Genomic DNA, 23579 nt, shown 5'->3' with positions numbered 1-23579 from the left:
AGTAGCCTAATACTGCAGGAGGAGTAGCCCAACACTGCAGGAGTAGCCTAACGGTCTGAGTGTCATGCTGTCTGGAACTCTGGTAGAGCGCGACTGCAGCAATACAACCCCATCAACGCCAAATTAATTTTCTAATTCCAAAGTGTACAGGTGATTTTTAAGGCTTACTTAAATAGAAACCAAAGCTCCCCTGCACCCGTTTTCTTGTGCAAATGTGTGCGCAAAGTAGACGATGGAAATTTAGGCATAAGTTTACACGTGCTACTCATCGATAATATAGAGATCAGCCGTTATTCAGAAGCCAGTTCAAGTCTCCAGAAATTTAAAAGAACCAAACACTAAAAAGACAAACCAAACAGCCAAACAGACCACACCACGCCTTAAAAACACACATGTCAGGTATTCAGGGCATTTCGTTGCATTCATTACATTTTTTTAATTGTCCACTGTTCTGAAAAGTTCTATTGAACCTTCAGTAATCATGCCAAAATCGTTCTTTGTGTTTTTTGATCAAGTTTACTCGTCATTTATACCACCCCCACTGCGAAACAAACAAATATATACAGACAGCAACATATATGAAAATTAACGGCATAGAAGTTTTTGAGCTTTCGAAGAAAATGTTCTCTTGTCAAAATAACATTCAAAGTGAAAGCTTGCCGTGTATGCCTTATAGAATCTTTGTACAATGTGTTCTTATGAAAAGCGCCCACATGTAAAAATTCTGGGAAAGGCAAACATATGCCGAACCGGTACATTTATAGTATGCTTGGATAGATCACTTAAGCACACTTAAAGTTTTAATGCTGAGGGAGCGTCTGTAAAATCCCAGAAGATGGACACTTGGACAGCAAAAAGAAGCGGCAAGACGAGCGCTCTGCGCTCGTTGTTTGCGCTTACTCCGCCTGATTCCGACTGCGGTTACTTCCCTCCCACCCCAAGCGCTTCTGTTGCACCCGCCTTGTGAGTAGCCAACATGTAGTACTTCGGTAGTAATACAAGCTAAAAAACTTTGAATTGATATTTTACGATCCGAAGACACACTGGGGCTATGAGACGCGCCGTAGTTGAAATCTTTCCGAAACGATTTAGATTGTGCGGAGTGGTATTGCTGATTTAAGTGCCTACAGTACGCCCATTATAGTTCACACTACTGGGCGATCTGCCGTATTTATGTTGTGAAGAAACGTCACGTGCGCGCGCAGGCGGTAAAGTTTTCGGCGAAGACGCACAATTTCGAGGGAGGACACACCGAGCGAAACTTCGGGCAAGGCGTCTGCTGTAAGTTTCGCGTAACAACCGTACGCACACGTCGTACAAGCAACCAATGTTCGGTAAACGAATTACGAGTGGAACAGGAAAACAAAAGGTGTAGCATCATGGAGTTCACTACTGTGCTTCGTCTGTATATTCCCGCCAGGGGCATCCATGTACGCACTTTCCGCTTCACCATTATCTTCGGTCTGCTGTGCTGGAGACGTAACCAGATCATCTCATTCACGCTTCGCACCTGTGTTCAAACGAGTTGGACGAACTAAAAAAATATAGAGAAGAATGTCAAAAAACGATGCAGCCGGCGAATGCACCCGATCGCTGCCCACAGACGACGACGTAAAAGGCAAAGCGATACGTAAAGAACCCAAGGTAGGTAAGGCGTTGAGAAGACTGCTTCGTGCAGGGCAAAGGCGTGGCCACGTCCCCCGGTGGCGCTACTGGGCGCGGCTGCTGCCCCGCGCGCCGAAAAGAGGCGCGGCCAAGCGAGAAGACAAACACGCGGGTGCATGCACGTGAAACCCGTATACGCATACCCAGCGGTGGCAACACGACACCTTCGCTCTCACTGGACTGAAAAGGAACAGCAAAGGGACGACTACTGCTCCTTGGGGAACACCTGCGGAGAGCCTATACTCGTCCAGACGCATTCCTGCGATCGGGAGGCCAGAAAAACGAAGATGTAAAGGACGTGGTGGAGTGAATAAACTTCGGAGGTACCTGCATTCGAGCAGCAAGAGGCTTCGGGTTTTTTTTTGGCTTTTTTTTCGGCGAAGGGGTCATGTGCCACGTGTAAGGTCGTGTTAACGCAGGGCGTGGAGACCTAACCTCGGAGCAAATCATGGCATCGTGCAGGTGGCGTTGAAAGTGCAGGAGCTTAGCCACGAAAAAAAAGAAAAAAAAAACAGTTGAGATTTAAGCAGCCTTGTAGCAATAACTCAGGTGCAAACGATGCGCTCTCGCTGCTGCAGAATAATTTGGCGCATGCAGTGGTTTTTGATTAACCGAGGGTGGCTGTGGCAGGGATGTGTTTTTGCATAACTCAATTAGAAACAAAGCTTCCACTGCCAGTTACCATCAAAAGTTCGGGCATATTCATGTTTCCGGTTGTACAAATACGCCTCGCATTTTTAATGCGGGATAATTCAATGCGCTATTGCGTGAAAATGCGGCGTCGGCGTGACTAAGCGATGGTCCCAAAAATGGCCGATGAAATAAGCGAACGAAATCTGTCGTGTTTTCGCTTGTCGTTTTCTTGTCGTGTCATGACTCTGATGTTCTGTCGAGTGTCGTATTGCTATCCTGATTTTGATGTTCCGTCGTGCCGAATTCCTGTCTTGTCGTGATCCTGATGTTCCATCAGTAGTTGCACATAGTTTGAATGTTAACGCCCACTGTGAAGAATAGCGTAAAGGGCAGTTCTGTTGTGACTACAGAAATGTTTGTCGTTGAGAAAATTGACTTTGTCGTTACGACAGAAATGTGTGTCGTAACAACAGACTGTTTTGTCGTAACAGGGCTTCTGTCGTCACAACAAAGTTTTTTCGTCGTACGACAGGAATTCTTGTCAGGTTTTTGCGGTATTCCTGTTGTGATTACAGACTGGGATTGGGCGAATTTTAGTTTGGGGTATGAAACCTGGGTGACGGAGAGAGAGAGAGAAACTTTATTTGAGCACCATGGGGCTAGTCTGGGTGGCGGGTGACCGGCGGTGGTAACCGGCCAGTAACCATTGCAGCTCAGCTCGCTGGATGACCTTAGCCTGGACCCCACGGTCCGAGCTCCACAACGCCTTCGCCCAGTGCTCTCCGTCTGTGAAAGGGGGGAATGGGCTTTGGGGGTACTGCCACATGCAGTCTTGGGCATCGAGGGATCCGCAGTCGGGGCACAAAGGGGTGGGGTACATAGAAGGGTAGATTAGGTGAAGTCGATATCGGCAGGGGAGTACGTGTGTGTGCGTGAGTCGCCATAGGCGTTCCTCTTCGTTGAAGAAGGTCGGAGCGACTGGGGGTAGTTGGCGGCGGGAGAGGCGGTAGTGCGAGGTTATGTCGTTGAAGGTAACAAGTCTGTCGTGGGCTGATAGGGCTCCGTGGAAGGGCTCAAGGCCAGGACCAGCTCGGACGGTGAGCTCTCGAGCGGCCCTGTGTGCTGCCTCATTCCCCCCACACCCGTATGGGCCGGAGTCCGTACCAGCTCGACTGGGGTGGTGGGAGAATTTTTAAGAAGGATTTTGAGGGCTAAAGGCGAGATCATTCCTTTGGCGAAATTTTGAACGGCCGTTTTGGAATCGGAGATTACGATGGAGGGGGGCGGCCTGAGGGTGAAGGCTAGGGCTACTGCCGCCTCTTCCGCGGTCGCCGGGGAGTTAGTGTACAGAGTAAGCGAAGAAAGCGGAGGGGCGTCAGGGCCATTAACGACCGCTACCGCATAAGCTTCACGGCTCCTGTATCTCGCAGCGTCGACGTAGACGGTGGAGGGGGTGATTGGGTACCGCTTGGTTAACGTCCTCGCCCTGTGCTCCCTGCGCGCTCGATGAAACGTCGGGTGCATATTGCGCGGTATGGGTCTCACCGTTATTAGCTCATGAATGTGGCTGGGAAGGGGAATGGGCGCATCGATAAGGAATGGGCTGTCAAGGCGCAGCCGTCGGAGAAGCATTCTGCCTGAGAGCGTGGCTGTGAGACGAAAGAGCTGACTCAAGAGATGCGCCTCAATCAACTCTTCGGCGGTGTTAAAGACCCCAAGTGATTCAAGGCGGGCAGTGGATGTGCGCTGAGGTACCTGCAGCGCTGTTTTATATATTTTCCTAATTAGATAATTAATTTTAGCTAATTCGGTGGGCGAAGGTGGCAAGTAGGGAACAGAGTAAGAGATGCGACTAATAATGAAATCCTGTATCAGCCGAAGGCGCTCTGCCTCTTTGAGCCCCTGATTTCGGGTAGCTATACGACGTATGAGATTGATATTTTGATTCACCTGAGAAGTGAGGTGTGCTATGAACGTGGTGTTAGCACGGTTGCTCTGCATGTTCAAAACGCACCCCTGCACCACGGCCGATCCTTGACTGTAGTGCACTAAAGGTGTACCTTAGTGAATCCGTTATGGCCTCAGTCTTGGAAGCGTGTGTTAGAGGTATTTATTAAGTCCTACAGACGTAATTTGAGCATGATAATTACAGAAGTATCCAAGCACGCTACACTATTGTAGCGCTTGCAAGAACAACGGAGAAGAGAATAGAGAAGGGAACAAAGTAATGGGAAAACAACCATGACGATGGTGGTGGTGGTGGTGATGGTTGTGGTTTGAGGGAGAGGAAATAAGAGGACGCAATCGCATGACTGGATAAGTTTCTGCTGGCGGTACCGTCTCTGTACTGCGATGGATTATGAAGCGCCTCAGGGGAGGCTGCGAAGCGTTGTCGCCCACGGAGGTACTCCTTAGAAGGAGATGCAAAGGAACACTGAAATTCCGTACGGTGAGCGAAGAGGCGGGCGCTCACTGCAGCTCAAACCACCACGAACCGACTCCACTCTAACCATTACGATGCGAAGATCACACGCCAGACATGAATAACCCTGATTACGAACACAGTGTCGCTACTAAGATGAATGACGACAGGCCGACCATTAGTCATACAGAGTCGCATAGCTTAAAATAGCATGTAATGTTTTCGCATTACCGCACGCAAAGCTAAGCGTCTCGAAGTATTTTTTATATCTCGATTGGCGCATTTCTACCGCTTCCAGATTTACATCATAAATCAGAACTGCGGGAAGGGAGGTAAAAGGTGTTCGAACACGTGAAGGAGGCCAACCTCCTTTAAAAATGAAAACAAAATAAAAATTACAAAAGTACAAAGTAAAGAAACACAAAAGAAAAACAAGAAATGATGAAAGTGGAACCAAGGCTGCGTACATAATAGGCTTTAAAACATGAAGGCAAGCTGTGTACTTAATATGCTATAAAACATGAAAGCAAAGCTAAAAGTACAAGGTCAAGCCTTGCCTTCGTTAAAAATAAAGGACACGGTTCAAGTCAGAACCTCTAAGCATTTCAAGGCAGTTTCATAACTATAGGCCTTCCCACTGGTCATACACCCTGACTGTGCATACAGACCTGCAAGCCCAGTCATACAATTACAAGTATTTTGAACAAGTGACCAAGCGCCAAAAGCAATTCACGTGTTCAGCTACGCCCGCCATTACAGAAGAGGAGCTTATACGGTTGCAGCGCGAGAAGTTGCGATTGGTGTTCCACGCGGCTGCACCTGACCAATGAGGAAGGCCTTGATGGTGGGCTACAGATGGAGCTAGACAAGTGGTGTAGCCAGAAATATTTCGGGGGGGAAGGGGGGGGGGGAGGGGAGGGGTGTTATATTCCGCTGGTAAAACAATTTAAGAAAGATAGTCTGCGCCCAAACAATATGATATTATTTTCATTGTCTTGGATATTCTCCTATTACATTCAACTGTATAGATGAAGTGTTTTGAACACCTCATCTTGTCTTGTTGTCAGGACGGATAAAAAATGCCGAAAGTAGGGGGGGGGGGGGTGTATGTGCAACATAAAATTTCGGAGAGTATTCTGTCACCGAACCCCTTCCCCCCTTGGCGACGGCCTTGGACTAGACGGTCTTTTACCGCTCGCGCAATCTTTTACACAAGGAGGGTTGGAGCACAACAGTAATACAGAAAAGTCTAATTCTGCGCGCGCCACGCACCGCAAATCTTTTTATCGATCAACATTGGTCACTCCCACGAAAAGTTTAACAAAGTGCGTCTACTTTATTGTTTCCATTTAAAGAACTAACGCAGCGTATAGTGTCAAAAAAAATAGTGTTGCTGTAACAGGGGCGGAATTCTCAGTTTCGTCCATTTCATGTCCGTTTCAAAGTGTCCACTTTGAGCGAACCTTGACTGGCTGAAAGCAGACGAGCGAATACATGTGACGTAGCACAAGCAAGGCGATATCATTGGTCAGAGGCCTCGCAAGCGCAATTCGGTCATGACTGAAACGGACGCAAAACGGACATTTCCGAAACTGACACGCTCCAGGCAAATTAATGACAATTGTAAGTCTTGACCTCCAAATTAGTGGAACCACTGGAAGTCGCTGATCACTCGCGCGTGGCTATAGACCGCACGACCCGATTCGGCGTCAAAATTCTGCCAACATATGCTCTTTGTGCGAATATTACTGGCTGAGAAGGGGCGCAACACCGTTTTGAGTTTCAGCCGTTGACAGCGTTCTACGGGAAACCCACGGAGCTGGAATTGAGAGTCGGATATTATATATAGGGTTGTTCGTTTTTTACCCGATTCTTACAACCCGAATATGTTTTAGGAGAATCGGGTTAAACCCGATTTCTGCCCGAATGTACCTAGTCAAAGAAGCGATCTGCGCAATCGTGCGCTGACGGTCTACCATTCCCAACCAGTACTTGCTGGAAGCAAGCTGCAGAAACACAGCTTCCGAACTCATTGAGTATTTGCATGGCTCTATCACTCGCAACCTCGGGCTGGCAAATGTTGCACTGAAATTATTGTGCCTAGCTGGTGGAAGCTGTGTTGCCGAGAGAACTTTATCCCAGTTGAGATACGTTCAACGACCAGGCAGGTCTAGAATGAAGACCGACGCGTTACGGATGGAGATAACAATGTGTGTAAACAGGGACGTAGGAAATATCGATGATCAGCTCTTCGTGAATAAAATTAGTTCTTAGAAGTTATCAATGCTCGTTACTGGCATCATTACTGTTTTATTTCCAAACAAATGTTAAATTTCGGAGAACATTTTCTAGAAAACCCTGATAATTACCAGCGTGAAACAAACACCAGTTTTAACGCGTTAGAGTTAAGAAGCTCGTGATACAATCTAAAATGTACGTTTAAACCGAAAAAAACTCGACTATCGGAATGGTTTTACAAAAAAAACTCGATTTCTCCCCGATTATCAGTTTCAAAAATAGGACCCCGTTTTTACACCCCAATTTAAAAAAATATATAAAACCCGAAAACGAACATCTCCACGAAGTGAATCATGACGAGTGGGCGAAGCACTGGGGATCGTTCTTACCGTAAATCACCCGCGGGAGTGCTTACTGCTGCTAAAACGAGTTCCAATCCAATCCAATCCAATCCAATCCAATTCAATCCAATCCAATCAAATTTAATCTAATCAATTTCAATCCAATCCAATCCAAATCCAATTTAATCCAATCCAAGGCTCCTCGAACATGCGCAGCACGGCTGGCTCTCTCTCTCTCTCTCTCTCTCTCTCTCTCTCTCTCTCTCTCTCTCTCTCTCTCTCTCTCTCTCTCTCTCTCTCTCTCTCTCTAACCTTTTGTTAATGTTAACCTTTTGTTGTATTCTTGTTAACCTTTTGTGAACCTTTTGTTCCTAGATGTGTCGATTTACACGGTGCTGTGCCGTGAGCACGGACGCCGGACGACGGATAAGCTTCGGCGTTAATGTGCTTCTCCCCTAAAATATATAAAACGAACAACCGTAATTATATATAGATGTCCAACTGCTGTCAAAATTGTAGGGCTTACAGGGCTTTAATGTGTCTCCGCGATCAATACAAAATTGTCTGCTGTGATAAGGGGTACATGCGCATTGTACGTTGTTTTGGACTGTTGTTTTGCAATTTTTTTTCGGGAATAGGGAGCCCCGACTGCGATCTTGCGCTGAGCGACCCGCTGAATGCACCTCGAAGTCATCCCGCACAGTGACATCAGGCACGATTCTTTCGCAACGTAAAGGTCGACGGCATGATGTTGCAGGTCACAGCGTTCATTCTGTGCCTCTGAACGGAATAATAGCCTGTCGTTCGCCCCTTTTCCAACCCGGTGTTTCGCAGAAATCCATTGCGTGTGGCCTTCGTCAGACTCGTGTAACCGTACAAAGCATACGACCGAGCAAAAGCCAGAGGGGGGTTGCGAACCGTTAAAAAAAAAAAAAAAAAAACAGAGCAAAAATCGAATTCAAAATAGTACACTAGAATCTTTCATCTAGAAAAAAAATTGAAATTGACAAAATTATTCGTTCCGAAAGGGGGGTTCAGTTTTGGTTGTTGTTCGTACGTTCACGAAGAAGCAGAACAAAGAGAGTATAAAACGAAACGAAGAAACTCGATAGCGTCTTTACAACACCGCGCTGTCTGCAGGACTCACCCCCACACAGCCTGCGAACAAGCTACTTGGCTAGCCTAGCCTTTAACACAGGTTGAGGTACCGGGACGCCGCAGCCGGAGTTGCATCCAATGGCGCAAAATAGGTGGACACTTGCTAGCCAATAATTCCGCAATACTAATATGTCTCATAGTGTATAAGCTTGAAGGTGTTGGTACTCTATGCTGTCACAGAGGAAAAATCCCGGACCATCTCCACCAACGTGAAACTTAGGGAGGGGCGAAGCATGCAGTGTATAAACGTATACAGGCCCCTTGGCGTTTTTGCCCACGGAGAGGAAACCGTTGGGGGTTAGAGGTATACAGCTTTGCTGTAAGTCTCGTGTTTTTGAAGCACGAAGCGTTCTAGCACGAGGCGCTGGAAAACAAGTGTCCCGGTATTTTACTACCGTGACTACATGAGACGACGATTACGACGACCACAGAAGACGCCAACAGCCCCAGCCCCTAAGAGGCTTCGCCCCTGAAAGCAACGTGGTTCAACTGTGAGAGGTTTGTGGCCACTGCGCACGCGTAAGAGCAAACTTCAGTCGCAGCGAATCCACAGAAACGCTTTCGCGTTGTACATTATCAGAAGGGCTGAGGTGCCCTTTCGGTTTTTTTTTTTCAGTCCCCGCTTTTTGTTTCTCATCGTTTCATCAATCAGGATCTACCAATTGCGACTGGGAAAATTACAATAGGAACGGAAGCTTTATCAGAAAGTATCAACTATTTCTATCTTGAAGAATGCAGGGTTGCGTTCTATCTCACCCTTTTCCTTGCACAGTGATCCGTCACCCCCTTCATGCAAATTCGGAAAAGCTGAACTGATTCAAACAAGATCCGACTCCTACACTCCTGCGCACACCGATCCCTCTTTACACCATTCGTTTCTTTTGGCGATTGTTGTCTAGCCTGACTTGATGCATGTTTGCTCCGCTCTGCTTATTATTCTCTCGCAGTATCTTTTTCATGTTTCTGTAGCATTGTACTGCCTTATCCCCCAAAACAATGTTATGCGCTGTCAACATCTAATATTTTGAAGGGTCCTATCTCAAAGATTTTTGAAACTGCTAATTTTACAGTGACAGAAATTAAGCCAAGGTTATGAACATAATTTGGGGGGGGGGGGGATTTCTCTTATTTGATTCTTTTAGTTCCTTACAGAACATGTGTGAATAAACTGTGGCTTTCGGAATGCATACATATGCGTAAAAAACTGTTCAAAGTAGTGTTTCTCTCGGTCGCAAGATTTTAAATTTGGCTAGTTTCTGAAGCAGTTTAGGCCGTTTTTTTTTTTTCTGATTTCCCGCCCCGTCATCGTCAAATTAGCCATGAGTACTGCAATAAGTGTGGTTTGGCAAAAACACTCAAGGATATCTTTCAGCGCTTAGGCTTCCGCCTATATGCCTTCCAAACAAGAATAGTTACCTCAGTGTTAGGACCTGAGCGTAACAAACGTAATACCAGAGCCCTCTGAAGGACTCGGGTAATACCTACAACGACAACCAAAGCGCGCGGATGCGCGCAGCTGAGTTTTGCATTCCTCGCTTGCCACCGCGCTGTACTTAGCACTCGGTATCCAGCTGTTGTCACCTCGAAGCTCGTTAGCGCCGTCGTGACAGCTTGCCCGTGACCCTGACCACCGGCGTCCTATGTAATTATCCCGCCTTCGAGCAGGTGCGTAACGAGCCACCGGCTCCTTTGCGAAGTGGTAGACCGCCCGAGCTGCAAAGCGCGCCGCGCTATACGCGCACGGCCTTCGCATGCAGTCTAGCCGAAAATCACTCAACATAAGTGCCGCGTGATGGAGCTCCGCAGCATTTCGCACGAAGCGTTGCGCGGTAGGTCGGCCCAAAGGGAAACGCGGCGCTCAGTGATTACACTCAAAGTGCGAGCAAAGGAGACGGATGCGCATGCGCGCCGTATATGCATGCGCATATGTATGTGCAGTATACGTACGTGTGTCGAGAGATGAGAGATGAGGGAGAAAGAAAGACAGAAAGCAATATATACATATATATATATATATATATTATATATATATATATATATATATATATATATATATATATATATATATATATATATATATATATATATATATATATATATATATATATATCTTACAGAGAGAGATGAGAAAGTAGAAGAAGCGCGCGCACAGACAACATTTTTAATTTTTAATTTCACGCTTCGTCTCGCAGCTCGTAACTATAAATCAGGGGCCCCCAACACGACCTTAACTATTATTACGCTATTACTACCTAACCCAACCATGGAATGATCAGCGTTTACTAACCGAGTTGCATGATGTACGCGACTGAGCGCTCCGACGAACACGGTTACAGATTACCCTAATTGCGGACCCTCCACCGAGATGGCGAAAACGCGCACAGCGAACTTTTCCTCCGTGGGATCTTCGCTCATGTAAATCAGCTTTCTGCGTGCTACGGGCGTGCTAGACGCGGCGCTCCGTCTTCTAACGCTACAGCAGAGCTTGCACGCGGGTTCGTTCATTTATCTTGGTATAGGAATGCAGCGTCGGAGGTAATACTGATATGCGGTACGCGCACATAAAAAACGTTATGTGGCAGACAATAGAGGCACATCAATATGAAACGAGAATACGGCGAGGAGGGAATTGAAACAGACCAAAAAGCGAAGGAAGCGGGACTGTACCATTAAAATATAGAAGTGCATGGTATTCCAATGGAAGGTTAAGTAAAACCTTCATGATCGATTGTTTAACGCGCCGACGCAAAGCAGGCGATGAGGCGCGCCGCAGTGGAGGGCTCCGGATTAATTTTGACCATTTGGGCATCTTTAACGCGCGCCGAAATCTCGTAGACACGGGCGTTTTTGCTTTTCGCCTCCACCAGAAAAGCGGCCGCCGCGGCCGGGAATCGAACCCGCGTCCTCGTGCTCACCAGCACAAGTAAAAACCTTCGAACGCGCGAATAACACCTGCGGTATGTAGACTTGAGAACTCGGTGAGCTGTATAGCTCTTTCGTTTCACACAGTATGAAAAATGAACATAAAAATTGCATTGGATAAAATTAGTTTTACAGCAGAATTATTTCATCTTGGAAAAATGAGTTCTATTGTAATAGTTAGGGCGAAAGGTAAAGGTTCCAGTAAAAACTGGAAAAAGTACATGGTTAAAATTTAAAATTTGCTGCTTGTTTCTACATTTGAAAATTTTTGTCCCACGCTTTCTGCATTCTAAAATGCTTGTTTTCCAGCAATATTTTCAATTGTGCTGTCCACAGCGGTCTATACGCAGGTCTCCGTGAAATAGTACTGACACCGAATTGAGGTGTCCATGCGGGTTAGCTGTACTTAACCGTGGAAATTTCGCTCAAGTGAGCATAGGGACCGGAAAGAGACGCCTCATTCTTTCTCCGAGTTGGTCTTGGCGCTTGACCGAAATTCCTCCGACGAAGTACTGACACGGCCTACAATGCTTGTATACTCTCAAGCAGGCTAGACGAGCGGGCAGTAAAACTTTCTTTTAAAGGGGCCCTGAAAGGCGTTTTGAGCACACTAAATGAAGTAGCGCAATCGTTAGATTGGGTCGTCAAGGTCATCTGGGTCAAGTATTACTCTTTTACGCCCAGCGGAAAGCTCACACTTTTGTTGCAAAGTTTGTCGCTTTTTTCTCACCCTTTCCTTCGTGTTTTTGGACGCCGCCATCTTCACATGTCTACATCATCGATTCCCAGATGTTCGTCATGAGCTAGACATCCTGCTATTGGGCGGCTTTTTCACGCACTTCCGGCAAAGAGATGAGTCGTCTGCTCAGCGTCGGCTCGCCGGCTGATCTGCCAGCGGGGTGTCGGAGTGCTTGGACATTTTACGACTAACGAAACAAGTGTAAACAAACGCTTAACTGTTCGTATTGAATGCAACAGGGCCATAACACGACATGGATATTAGCTTACCTCAGTACGTTTCATAAAGAAAGCGTTGAAGCCCCGCACGTCTTTCGTGCAATCGCAGAGAACGCCCTGAGCCGAATGCCCGGGTTTGACGGATACATTTTATTCCACTTCAAAACAATCCAGAGATGCGTTTCGAACGAACACAACGTCACAATATGCGTTGCAAGTCTCAACCGCGATTGACAGACGATGGGTTGCCTCCTCCTCCCCGTCGTAAATTCGGCACTCACCTCGCGCGCGTTTGCGGGGACGAACAGCAAGTCACTTCTGGCGCGCAAGCTGAGATGGCTTTTAGCCACGCACACTGCAAATACCCCATGCGAGGTTGAGTCGTACGTCGCTCGAGAAAGATAATCCAGACCATGGGAAGCACTATCCACCCGCAGAAGCACAACGGCGCATTTCATCGCGAAACAAAGGCGTCCACAACACACACACCATCGCCTCCTGTAATGCCAAACGCATCTCACACTTCCCCATGGGAGTGAGTTGTACGCCTGCAGTGCCCACATGTCGCGAGGTGGGGTCCCGAGCTGAACCGGGATCACGCAACCGTAACTGACTTCTGGGGCGGTTTGTGCCTTGTTGCCAAGGCAACCGATGTTTGAGATTGTCAAAGAAATGGCGCTCGCTCCAGCACTAGGAAGCTCAGAGCCGCGCCGGAGCATGTTTTGCCAACGTTGCCGCTCTCCACCACGCGTCGCCCCAAGCTGAACTGGTCACATGATTGAAGCGTTTTGTGCACGGGTTCTGCATCTGTTTAAAATGTCTTTTTCACACGCCGCCGGCAGGAATTATCACCACCGCAAAATAAGACCCGGCACCAGCGGGGCCACATCTGATACGGCGCTTTTTGGATAAACAGTGCGCGGTGCATGAGGGGCATCAGGGACCGAGCGCACGGTCCTCCCCGAGCGGCTGCGAGTTCACCGCCGATTAAAAGTCACGTGCTGCCCTGCAGCAACGCACACCGCGAAAGGGCAAGGCCAGGCCGCCGCACAAATGCGGCCAGATTTTTCGTTCGCTTTTCCAGCCTTGAGCGGAGTGAGGGATTCAAGGTGTCAACAAAGCTTGTCCGTAGCAGACGGCAGATGAGCAGCGCGATAGCGGAAGTACGTCACCGCCGAGGAGCGCAGCATCACGGGAGGAAAGGCTTTCGCGCCGTCAACAGCGGAGAGTAAGTTGAAAGGAGGAGGAAACGCGGCGCGACGATAATGCGCGGTTTTTGATTTACGATTTCTCTGCTAATACTCGTCGCTTCAACAAAATTCTTGCGGGAGGAGATTGCTAATACATTGTCTTATTTGGTTACATGTACATCCATGCATCGGCGGAAGGTATTTCAGGACCCTTTTAATATGGAAGGCGCAGACTTTAAATGGCGCCCGAAAGTCCAAGAAAATTTCAGCAAAATTTGGAGACCAAGATTTCATAATGGGAGAGGGGAATTCGTTGGTTTCTGTTTTACTTATTTAAGCTAAATCCAGTTGGAAGGGTTTTAATGTACCCCGCGCAGCCCCAATCACCTTGACTATACTACAGCAATCCCAACAACTACAGCTCCCAATTTGGTTAACGCTGTAATTTAACCCGGCAATGTGCCTGAGCTGGTCGCGCCCACTTTTCTCCAATGGCCGCAACTGCGAGTGTTGTAATAACTTTCAACCCCAAACCGCGGCTCACGCCTGCGAGGAAAAAACAGGCTGTTTACCCCGAAGACCTATTCGCCGGGCCAATTTCGTGTTTCCGTATCGGTTCGTGTTGCCTCTCTTTCATAGTACTTTTTTGGGAGGTTCTACCTTCAAGTTGCCGCTAATAAGGAGCAACAACCTCGTTATAGATGGTAGAGATTTTGAGTATAGCGGAAAACACCACTTTAGGGCGCCCATATCGTTAGCGGGCACGCTAACCGTCGCGTAACGAGGCGCTATCCGTTTGCGATTGCAGCGCGCAGACGTTAACGCCACAGCTAAAACGCTAGACTAAAACTCCCTGTTATTAGCATAAAAGTTTAGCGGGCAATTTCATTTCTTGGAAACGCTGAAAACCACCATGACCGTGCCTGCCATGTCTGCGCAAGCGTCGGCATCTCACAGAAAAAAGAAAACAGGCCCTGGCGTCTGGCGTCTGCGCCTTTATCACCCTATTCTCGGCCGTGGCGTCAACTGATGTGAATAATCACAGTGACATTGCGTGGAGATGCTCTACTTGCCCTCGAGAACTCCAGATCACCACCGGATAATGGAGCCGCAGTTGCGAACGAAGGCGGCGCGACGCACGAAATGCCTACGCTATAACGCAATTGCCTGCGAACACGGATATCGACACAGATGCGCCCGCACCTCGCCCACGGCAGAGTTGTTCAGTACAAAATCCAAATAATGCTTCCGAAGAAATTGTGAGCGTTCACGCCCACGCCGATTGAGATAAAACGGTAGTATTTATAGCCAGTGAATGCACCGTTAGCTGGGAGACTCGCGACATCTATCGGCAAGCGGCCGAAGCGAAGGGCGCTCTCCGAGAGCTGAGAAATCTGTGGCCGATACCAAAACACGGCAGTTGGCAATCAGCTGATCTCTTCCGACGACCTCACTCGTGTTTTGCGACAGGTGGGCTGTAGGATGCTGCGCCAAGCAGTGTTGTCGTACCGGTAGCATTTCGGCTGGCGTACCCGCAAATTTTCCCGCCATTTTTTAGCGGGGCTACCATGGTTGCCAGACCAGGACTGCCGTCTGTTGATTAGCTTGCATCATCCGTAAAGGCCGCGGATCTGTCAGCCCGCTCTGGTTACAAACCCCTGTGCGCTCGCCGTGCGGGCTCGGGCTCGAGCCCAGTTTTTTTTTTTTTTTTCGCTTCGTCCCCACGGGAGGTACTACAAACGTATGGGGCCCGTAAAGGCCGCGGATCTGTCAGCCTGCTCTGGTTACAAACCCCTGCTCGCTCGCGCGTGGGCTCGGGCTAGAGCCTGATTTTTTTTTTCGCTTCGTCCCCATGGTTGCCAGACCAGGACTGCCCTCCCCTTTACGGACTGCCTTTACTGGCCCCATACGTTTGTAGAACCTCCTGTGGGGGCGAAGTGAAAAAAAACCCGGGCTCGAGCCCGAGCCCGCGCGGCGATTGCGCTGGGGTTTGTTACCAGAGCGGGCTGACAGATCCGCGGCCTTTACGGATGATGCGAGCTAATCAACAGAGGGCAGTCCTGGTCTGGCAACCATGGTAGCCCCGCTAAAAAATGGCGGGAAAATTTGCGGGTACGCCAGCCGAAATGCTACCGTCGTACCTGGTTTAACGAAATAGTATCGGGACTGTAATTTAGTTCGTTATGTCCGATATTCGTTGTAACCGTAGAGTGAAAAATCGGTTCAGACCAATCGGTAATCTGGCTCCCGCAAAAATCCTTGGCACAAAAACGCATCATTTTAAGCTTCGAACGTAGTATAAACAAGGTAACCCTTACCTTTCTCCTAGCTTGTGGCATTTCAAGCTCAATAAACCAGAATATGAAACGGGAAATTACAACCGAACAAAGTTCATTTGACAAAACAGACCTGCGTCCTCTTCTTTTTCTTGGGGGGGAGGGGGGGGGGGGTCTTCGTCTGATGGCTACCATTCACAGTACTGAGCAAGATGAAAATTTCCACAGTGTCCACAAACAAAACGGCCTTTTCTATACTTTTGTAGTTTCGGATGTCCGGAGTTCTCCCAAGTAGCTTCTCAGCCTACCGGTCAAATATTTCTTCGTTATATCCGATATTGCGCGCAGCTTTCGCGGTTTCAGTAGTTTCGTTATAAACGAATAAGTGTTGAAACGTGACCAACCAAACTTCGCATTTAGTTCGCTATAGCCGATAATTCGCTATACAGTAAAGCCCGATTATAACGAACCCGGATAGAGCGAATTATGCTACATATCGAGCAAAAGCGAATCCGTTACGAAAATGCATGCGAAACATATTCCTTATAACGAAGTTCACATCGGATATATCGAACTCGGCGCACCTACAATTGCCACCGAAATGCATGTTCTCGGAGCGGCGATTGAGATGCTGATTGGTCACGATTGAGATGTTGAGCCTCGCATGGAGCGACGTGACGCCTGACAGCTTCCGTAACTGTTTCCGACGCACGGGATTCAGGACGCAGTACATCCAGTCAGCGAGTCCGGACCAAGACGACACCACTGGCGAACTACGCGAAGAGCTCGCCTGAGTTCCAGATGCTGAGGATTTCCTGAGTGTCAACAACGACTTTGCCGTCACTGTGAGCCTCTAAGGCAAGACAGCGTCACAGATGTCATGGCAGCTGGTGCTGCTGAAAGCACCGAAGACACTGAAAATGTCACAAGGGACATCCTCCGTCTTTTCGGTGCTTTAATAAATGGTGATGAAGCGCTTTCCCCAGTCGATGTGCTCTGCCAATATTACTTCAATATTGAAGGACACGGACTTGAACTGGCGCAAACGACGTCTCCGCCAAAACGAAGGTGAAAACAAAAATCACCGCCCTTTTGTGAAATAGGCAGCTAAGGTGGAAACTAGCTTCATTGCAGCAATAAATGGATTGTTTTGTGTAAGGTAATGGCATAAGTTATGCGTTTGTTTCTCTACGTGGGATTGGCAGGGGGGGGCTCCCGTGTATTGCGAAATGGCAACAAAAAATTCGTTATACACGGGTTCGGCTATATCAAACTATTGGCTATATCGAACTAATCGCGGTGCATATTACAGTTCGCTATAACCGGGTTTGACTGTATCAGTGTTCGTTATAACGAGTTCAACTGTACTCGACGTCGAGGTAACGCTTTTGAGCTCGGTGGGACACAATGCTTCTGCTGCATGCTGCTGCCCGCACAAACGCTGCGCAAAGCTCGTGTATATATATGACGTTGCCTTAGCAACAGGGACGCGCAGGCAGCGGCATGGACGCGGGTTCGACTCCCGCCGCGGCAGCCGCTTTTCTGATGGAGGCGAAAAGCGAAAACTCCCGTGTGCACGAGATTTCGGCGCACGTTAAAGAACCCCAGGCGGTAAAAATTAACCCGGAGACCTCCACAACGGCGCGCCCCATCGCCTGCGTTGCGTCGGCACGTTAAACCCTGCAAAGAAGAAGGCATGCCGGCATGGCGGCGCACACACATGGTTGCCGACATGCGCGCTACGCCAGTGAATACAGCCTGTACATGTTTTCCGCAGAGCGCTACCATCTGCAAGCAGTAGCGCTACCTAGCCCTTGGCCTATACTCTGACTGCCTTGTCTGATCCGGCCGACTCCAGAACATTTCGCCGAGCATGCTTACTTTCATATGGCGCTCCAGACGTGTATTGTGCGCATGCGCGTCCATCATTCGCGGCTACTAAAAAGTCAGAAAAAGGGGCGGCGTTCCTCTTGGGTCGAAGCTAAACGAGAAAATGGTATATATTAAAGCGGAGCACGACATGCGGCCAGCCCTACGAATTAAAAGAAAAAAGATATTCGATGCTGTGATAACTGTCCAAAAGCTGGAATAAGCTTGAGCAGGAAAGACCGGACAATAACGCTTCTTACGTACGACTAAACAATTTTTTTTTCTCAGATGGCAAGCGTATAATTTCTGCCGACTAGTTTATACTGCATGCTGAAGAAATACACCGGCGTGGACGCTGTGCTCATGCTTTCCCATAGTAATTCGCCAGTCGATAAGACTATCACATTGTAATTCCCGAAAGCAGACCCGAAATTCCCCAGGGCAAGAAATGCTCGGAATTCGGAGTGCTCAGAATTGGTTGACTCCACAACAAAGCGAGTTCACAAAATTAACAACTGCACCCAAAACACCCACGATTCCCTTTTCGATAATGTCCCATCCCATGAGGCTGTTTCCAGGAGTTTATCGTAATTCTCAAAGGACTGTGTTTGTGTCGCTTCAAACGTGTCTGCGCCTTTACTAACAATCAGTTTCCTTACGGAACGCTTACAAAAAATGGATGACCACAGAGTACACCTCCCGAAAGAGGTGAAAAATATTTGCGGCCAAATCAATCCTTCTTCTTTACGCGAGCCTTTGGGTCAACGATAGTGATTGCTTCTTTGCTTGCGTGAATGAAAACTTAAAAATAGCACAAGCCCCGAAAAAAAAAAAACTATTTTCGAAGCACACAAAAAAGCGCGGGAGAAAAGGTTCGAAACTAGATACAGGACGCAATCGAGAAACTCTATCTTCGGAGAAAACGATATTGCGGGCAAATGCTGATAAAACCGAAAAATCAGCGGTGCCGCTCGATTTATGGCTCACAAAGTCACAGAAGTGTCCAGTTACAGTGCAGCTGAGTATGTTTCGATGTGTGCCAAATTGAAAAGCTGCGAGTGCGACGACCGAGCCCTTAAAATTTCGTTTCGTTGCGTCAGGAGTGCTACTTTCTCGTTACTGTAAACGGGGTCAAACACATTCCGCAGTTTGAAGACGAGCAGGGATAAGTGATCCTCGAACGGAGCTGATGCAATTGCAATAGCCCTAACATGCTCGCAACAAGCCTAAAACCATAAATATTCAATAACCGCGAGCGTCAGGTTTTGCATTTTTAAATCTTCGTCGATCATTATTCATTGAATGAACGTCGCGCGTTTTCTAAGATACCGGGAACTCAGTTCCGACAGTAAAAAAAGAAGAATTCAATGGGTGCCTCACCCCCGGTCCCCTCCCCCAATCTTAAAAAAAATTCCATTCATTTTTACGCGAAAAGCAGCCAATCAGTAGCCCGTCGTGGGTGGGTCCGGTAAATCTCCGCAAATCGCAAATAGCCATCATTCCAATTTCCGGTTGTAGAACAATTCGATTATGGTCTATAGTTTCTTTGTAACTACTCCAGCCTGCATTCATTTCACATGGTTCTAAAGGTCGCCCAGTCTACGACATTTGGTGTGGGCGAATTGAATCACCAAACTCTATCGCCGCCAGGACGACTGGTTCCGATATATCGGAACGCTTCAACTCAACGTCACCACAAACGAATAAAAGCAAGACAAAACACAACGCCTAAAATGTGGCTAATCGGTTGTCAAACAGTAATTGCTTGATCGGTTGACAAACAGTGATCATATACAGTACACTTGTGGAAAAACATGAAGACTACAACGCGCAGCATGACAACAAACCTTGACAGCAGAAGTTGCCGATGCACGGTGCCGACGCGATGCCTTCTCACGGTCCGATTCCGATGTGGCGCTTTCCGGCTCTGTGGGGGCGGTAATCCTTAATAGAAGCACGTTGAAGATAGCACTCAAATCACTCAAATGTTCGCTGAAAACGGCACTCAGTTCGGCAGGACGGCACGGACGATACGGCCAGTGTTTCTAGCTCACTATGATGAAGTAGTGTTTAGATGTCAAGACGACATTGCAGCCATTGCGCCCGAGCTTCCGGAATGTTGCGTCAAAAAGCTTCCACAAAGCACGGCACTCCAGGACGGAGCTCTGTACGCAGTATAGGAAATATTTTGGAGCACAAGTGTTCGCATCAAACGCCACTGCTGAATAGTGCCGTCGGACAAGACGTGGTTATTGCAGACACCGACAAGACACATCTTTCGAATGACCAGACGTCGGAGCGGCCGCCGCTTGCGTTGCGGACAAGAATGCCGTAGAAAAACAAGCGAATTGCCGTGGTGCCGACGATTTAGCGCTAAGCCTGGGTTTATTTGCAAAGCGCTTACATTATCTTGCGCCTAAGTTTCCCAGCAATAAGCTGATGTCTCCATCTGGTTATCAAAAGATAGCGACGCGCGTGTGGCCGGTCATCAATGCCCCGTTGAGCCACGGCCGAGTTATGACTGATACCCGCGCTTTATGAGTGACGTCACCAAGATGGCGTGAAAAAAAAAACAATTAGCAGTGGCTTAGCTCGGCTATGCCAGGATATACGTAGCGTGAGCTAAGGTTCAGCTGATTATTCTTAGCTTTCCTGGTTGTCTAGGATTCGCTTGATTATCATGCTTACTGCTGCTTCAATGACGCACACATGGTATACGTATTATGCGACACATGTATATTTATCAAGCGGCTCCGGCGCAGCGTCACTAATTGTTCCAGAGCTAGGCTGGTTCCCCAGGCGCACGCCGGTGTTGCTGCGACGCACGAGCCATCGGTTCCACACGCGGCCACCCCTCGCATGGTCATCAAGTGGACCGGGCCGCCACGTTCCGCGCTTGCGAAGCGCGGTTCTCCAGGAGCCACGCGTAACTGTTCAACCTTGGACAGTGTAGCTCACGCTACAAAGTTATACCCAGTTCCACCCAGTGTGAAATCTGCTGAAACACCCGTGCTGTGGTTCCTTTGTGTCGGCTCAAACGTCAACGGGCGCTCTCTCGAGAGCGGCAGCGCCGTCGCCGCGCAAATTTTACGGTTCGCGCGTAATAGCGGGAGCGACCTTCAACAGCTCCCCTGTTAAAAATAAAGACAACATATTGGCGATCCCTTACACGTGCGTAGGCACGTGTAAGGGATCGCCACGCGAACCACGCTACCTCATAACCACACACATTTACCATGGCCTCCGTGATCAGCTCCGTCGACATGCCGTTGCTGATCGTTCAGGCCAGCAACCCTACAGAGCACCATCACGCAGGCAGGCGCGGTTCCTGCTGGAATCGCGCGTTCTCTTTCTCCTCCACGAAACTATCGTTCATTCTCTTCCGGCTTCAGGCAACCGGCATATAGATTTCTACGCGTGAGCGTTATTAAGGTAAAATCATTTTTGGCCGAGGTAGCCATTGAATAGCCACTGAGTAGCTATTGAGTAATCACTGAGCGAGGTAGCCGGTATCTGTGGCAGAGAAAGGGCTCCCAAACCCACGTGACTGATAAAAGTTTCATAGCGCGCGCTACGCGCTAGAGGGACCCAAGAAAAGGACCGCGCTGCCAGGCGACGCCTACATACGCAGAACCACACCTGCGGGGCTGCGGTCACAGCTCGGAGTCCGACGACAGCGACGCGGCATCAAGCGGGCACCGAACTGACCTCACCCAGCGGCACAACAGTCCCCAGAGAGCCAGGCCTGTCTGCGTGCAAGCAGAATTGTCAGCAGTTTGGTACAAACGATTCCGGTCTACAGCCAACGTGCTAACGCAGAAACTCTAAAAGATATCCCGCACCTATTTAATCGCGAAACTAGAAAACATAGCCCTCAGAAAACTGAAATGAACATGACTTGCAGCGCGAAACTCGAAGGAGCCCTAAGCGGTGCTCATTCGGTTGCTAATTAATGTATTCACATTCACATGTCACGTGAAGTGCTTATCTGTTGAATATTTATCGACTGAACGAGAAGACCCGTCGGTCCGTCCTTCACGTAAGGCGAGTCGCTCCAAGCAAGTGCATGTAGAGGAGATATTTTTTAAATGACCTAGGGACTACGTACTTGGATATCAGATTGCTTTTACGTTTTCTTTTTGTCTTCCCTGCAAGGTACTAGTGCTTAGCAGTGAAGCCGACTTGTAAAGTCTACCTTCACACTGATATTAGACAGCTTACCGGGCCCCCGAAACATTTTTTTTTCCACCAATTCATTTGTAGATGTATTGACACACACACACAAAAAAAAGACCCCCAAAGTCCGGGGTTCTGAAGGGGAAAATAATTATCTATACAGACGGGAGGACCTGATGAATGTAAGCCACCAGAGCTCGGTCCGTTCCCTTCGGCGGCGCGAGCCAGTCTTGGAGAGAAGAGGCAGGAGGTGAAAGGGATTTAAGATTTGTTGAGAGTGATGGTTGCGAAGCAGAGCAGTCCCAAAGAACATGCGGCGTGTTGGGACAACCAGAACACTTAGAGCACCGTGCAGGGCTGCGATGGCCTTCTAATCCATGTAGTATGTGTGAGGTTGGAAGGCTGTCCGTTTGCGCTTGCCGGATAAGACAAGCATCTGCTCGGGGTAAGAGGTGAGATGGAAACGGTAGAGTCTGCCTATTGCTGACTAACTCGTGCACAGTCTGGCGTCGATGTAGACGGGCTTGTCGCGCCTGCGTGGGTGGGTGGAAAGGGGCTGGCCAGGGCGTCTCCGAGTCTCCCGGTTGGGACGGAGCACGGGAGAGCTGATGCGCCAGTTAGTTGCCCGGGACGCCTGCGTGACCAGGAACCCAGTCCAGCACGTAGCACGTAACCAGTGTGTTTGGCCAGATAAGAGTGAAGTGCACGCGTCATATTGATGGGAAGCAACTGCTCCTGAAACAAGCGGAGAGCATCCTGACTGTCGCTGAGAATCACGTGGTTACCGGGAGTGTCTAAGGATAAGATGGCGTCAGTGATTGCTTGGGCCTCGAGAGACAGGACGGAAGGAATGCCCGAGTATCTTTTCTGCAAGGGCTGGTGAGCAGGACGAACTACTGTGACCCCACGTGCGTCTTTGGTGGAGAAGGAGGCATCTGTGTACGTAACTGTTGTTAGATCACCGTAGCGGTAGCGAAGAGTGCATATTCGAGCTCGACGGCGTCCTGGATGTGAGGTTGCGGATACGTTGATTGGAATGGTAGGAACTGTTACGCGAGGGAGGGGATACCAAGGGGGGTATGTCGGTGTAATGTCGCGTAAGGACGATACCTCGTAATGAAGTGAGGATAGCAGAAGGCGGCCATTCCAAGTAAGCTGGAGACGAGTGTGTTGTGCCGCCAAATGAAGATTAACCTGATCTGACAGTGACGCGAACGGCTGAGCAGCCTCTAATTTAGCGAGGGGGGTGTATCTAGGTACCCCTAGAGCCAGGCGTGTGGCAGGCCTGAGGAGTCGCTCGAGCTGGGATCGCTGCGATGACGTTAATTTTACGTATGACAGGGTGTAAAGAATGCGAGTATATATCAGAGAGTTCACAAGTCTCGTTATATCATGTTATCGTAGGCCTTGGCGATGTCGGGTCAGCCGGCCGATTGTGTGAGTGAGTTGGGTGATTTGAACTTACATCGACTGAGCCACTGAGAGGCCTTCCCATCATCCTGCAGGTCAAAGCCGAGGACGCGCAGCCAGGCCTTACGTGGGAGAGGGGTGGCATCAATCGTGAGTACTACTTACTAGCTTTAGCCCGCAAACGCTCGTCAGTGACAACGAGGCACTCAGATTTCTGTGGAGATAGTGTGAGACCTACGCTTGACCCGAAAGAGTGGACAGCATCAATACCAGCCTGAAGTGTATCGGACAGTTCAGCTGGGCTGCCTGTAGAACACCATAG

General features: G+C 48.7%; 1 long non-coding RNA gene across 2 annotated transcripts in view; it reads right to left on the bottom strand.

Annotated features, from left to right (window-relative positions):
• Positions 1–20139, bottom strand: part of LOC144152231 (uncharacterized) — a 388069-nt gene extending 367930 nt beyond the window's left edge. For both annotated transcript variants that reach the window (XR_013319112.1, XR_013319111.1), the window contains exon 1: positions 19519–20139. This is a non-coding gene — a long non-coding RNA (uncharacterized LOC144152231). The remainder of the gene's footprint in view (positions 1–19518) is intronic.
• Between the last annotated feature and the right edge of the window lie 3440 nt (positions 20140–23579).

The sequence above is a fragment of the Haemaphysalis longicornis genome, unplaced genomic scaffold (assembly GCF_048455015.1).
Source record: "Haemaphysalis longicornis isolate Haplotype H1 unplaced genomic scaffold, Haemaphysalis longicornis Haplotype H1 scaffold_9, whole genome shotgun sequence".
NCBI classification, from domain to species: domain Eukaryota; kingdom Metazoa; phylum Arthropoda; class Arachnida; order Ixodida; family Ixodidae; genus Haemaphysalis; species Haemaphysalis longicornis.
This window is presented reverse-complemented; position numbering and strand designations above follow the sequence as displayed.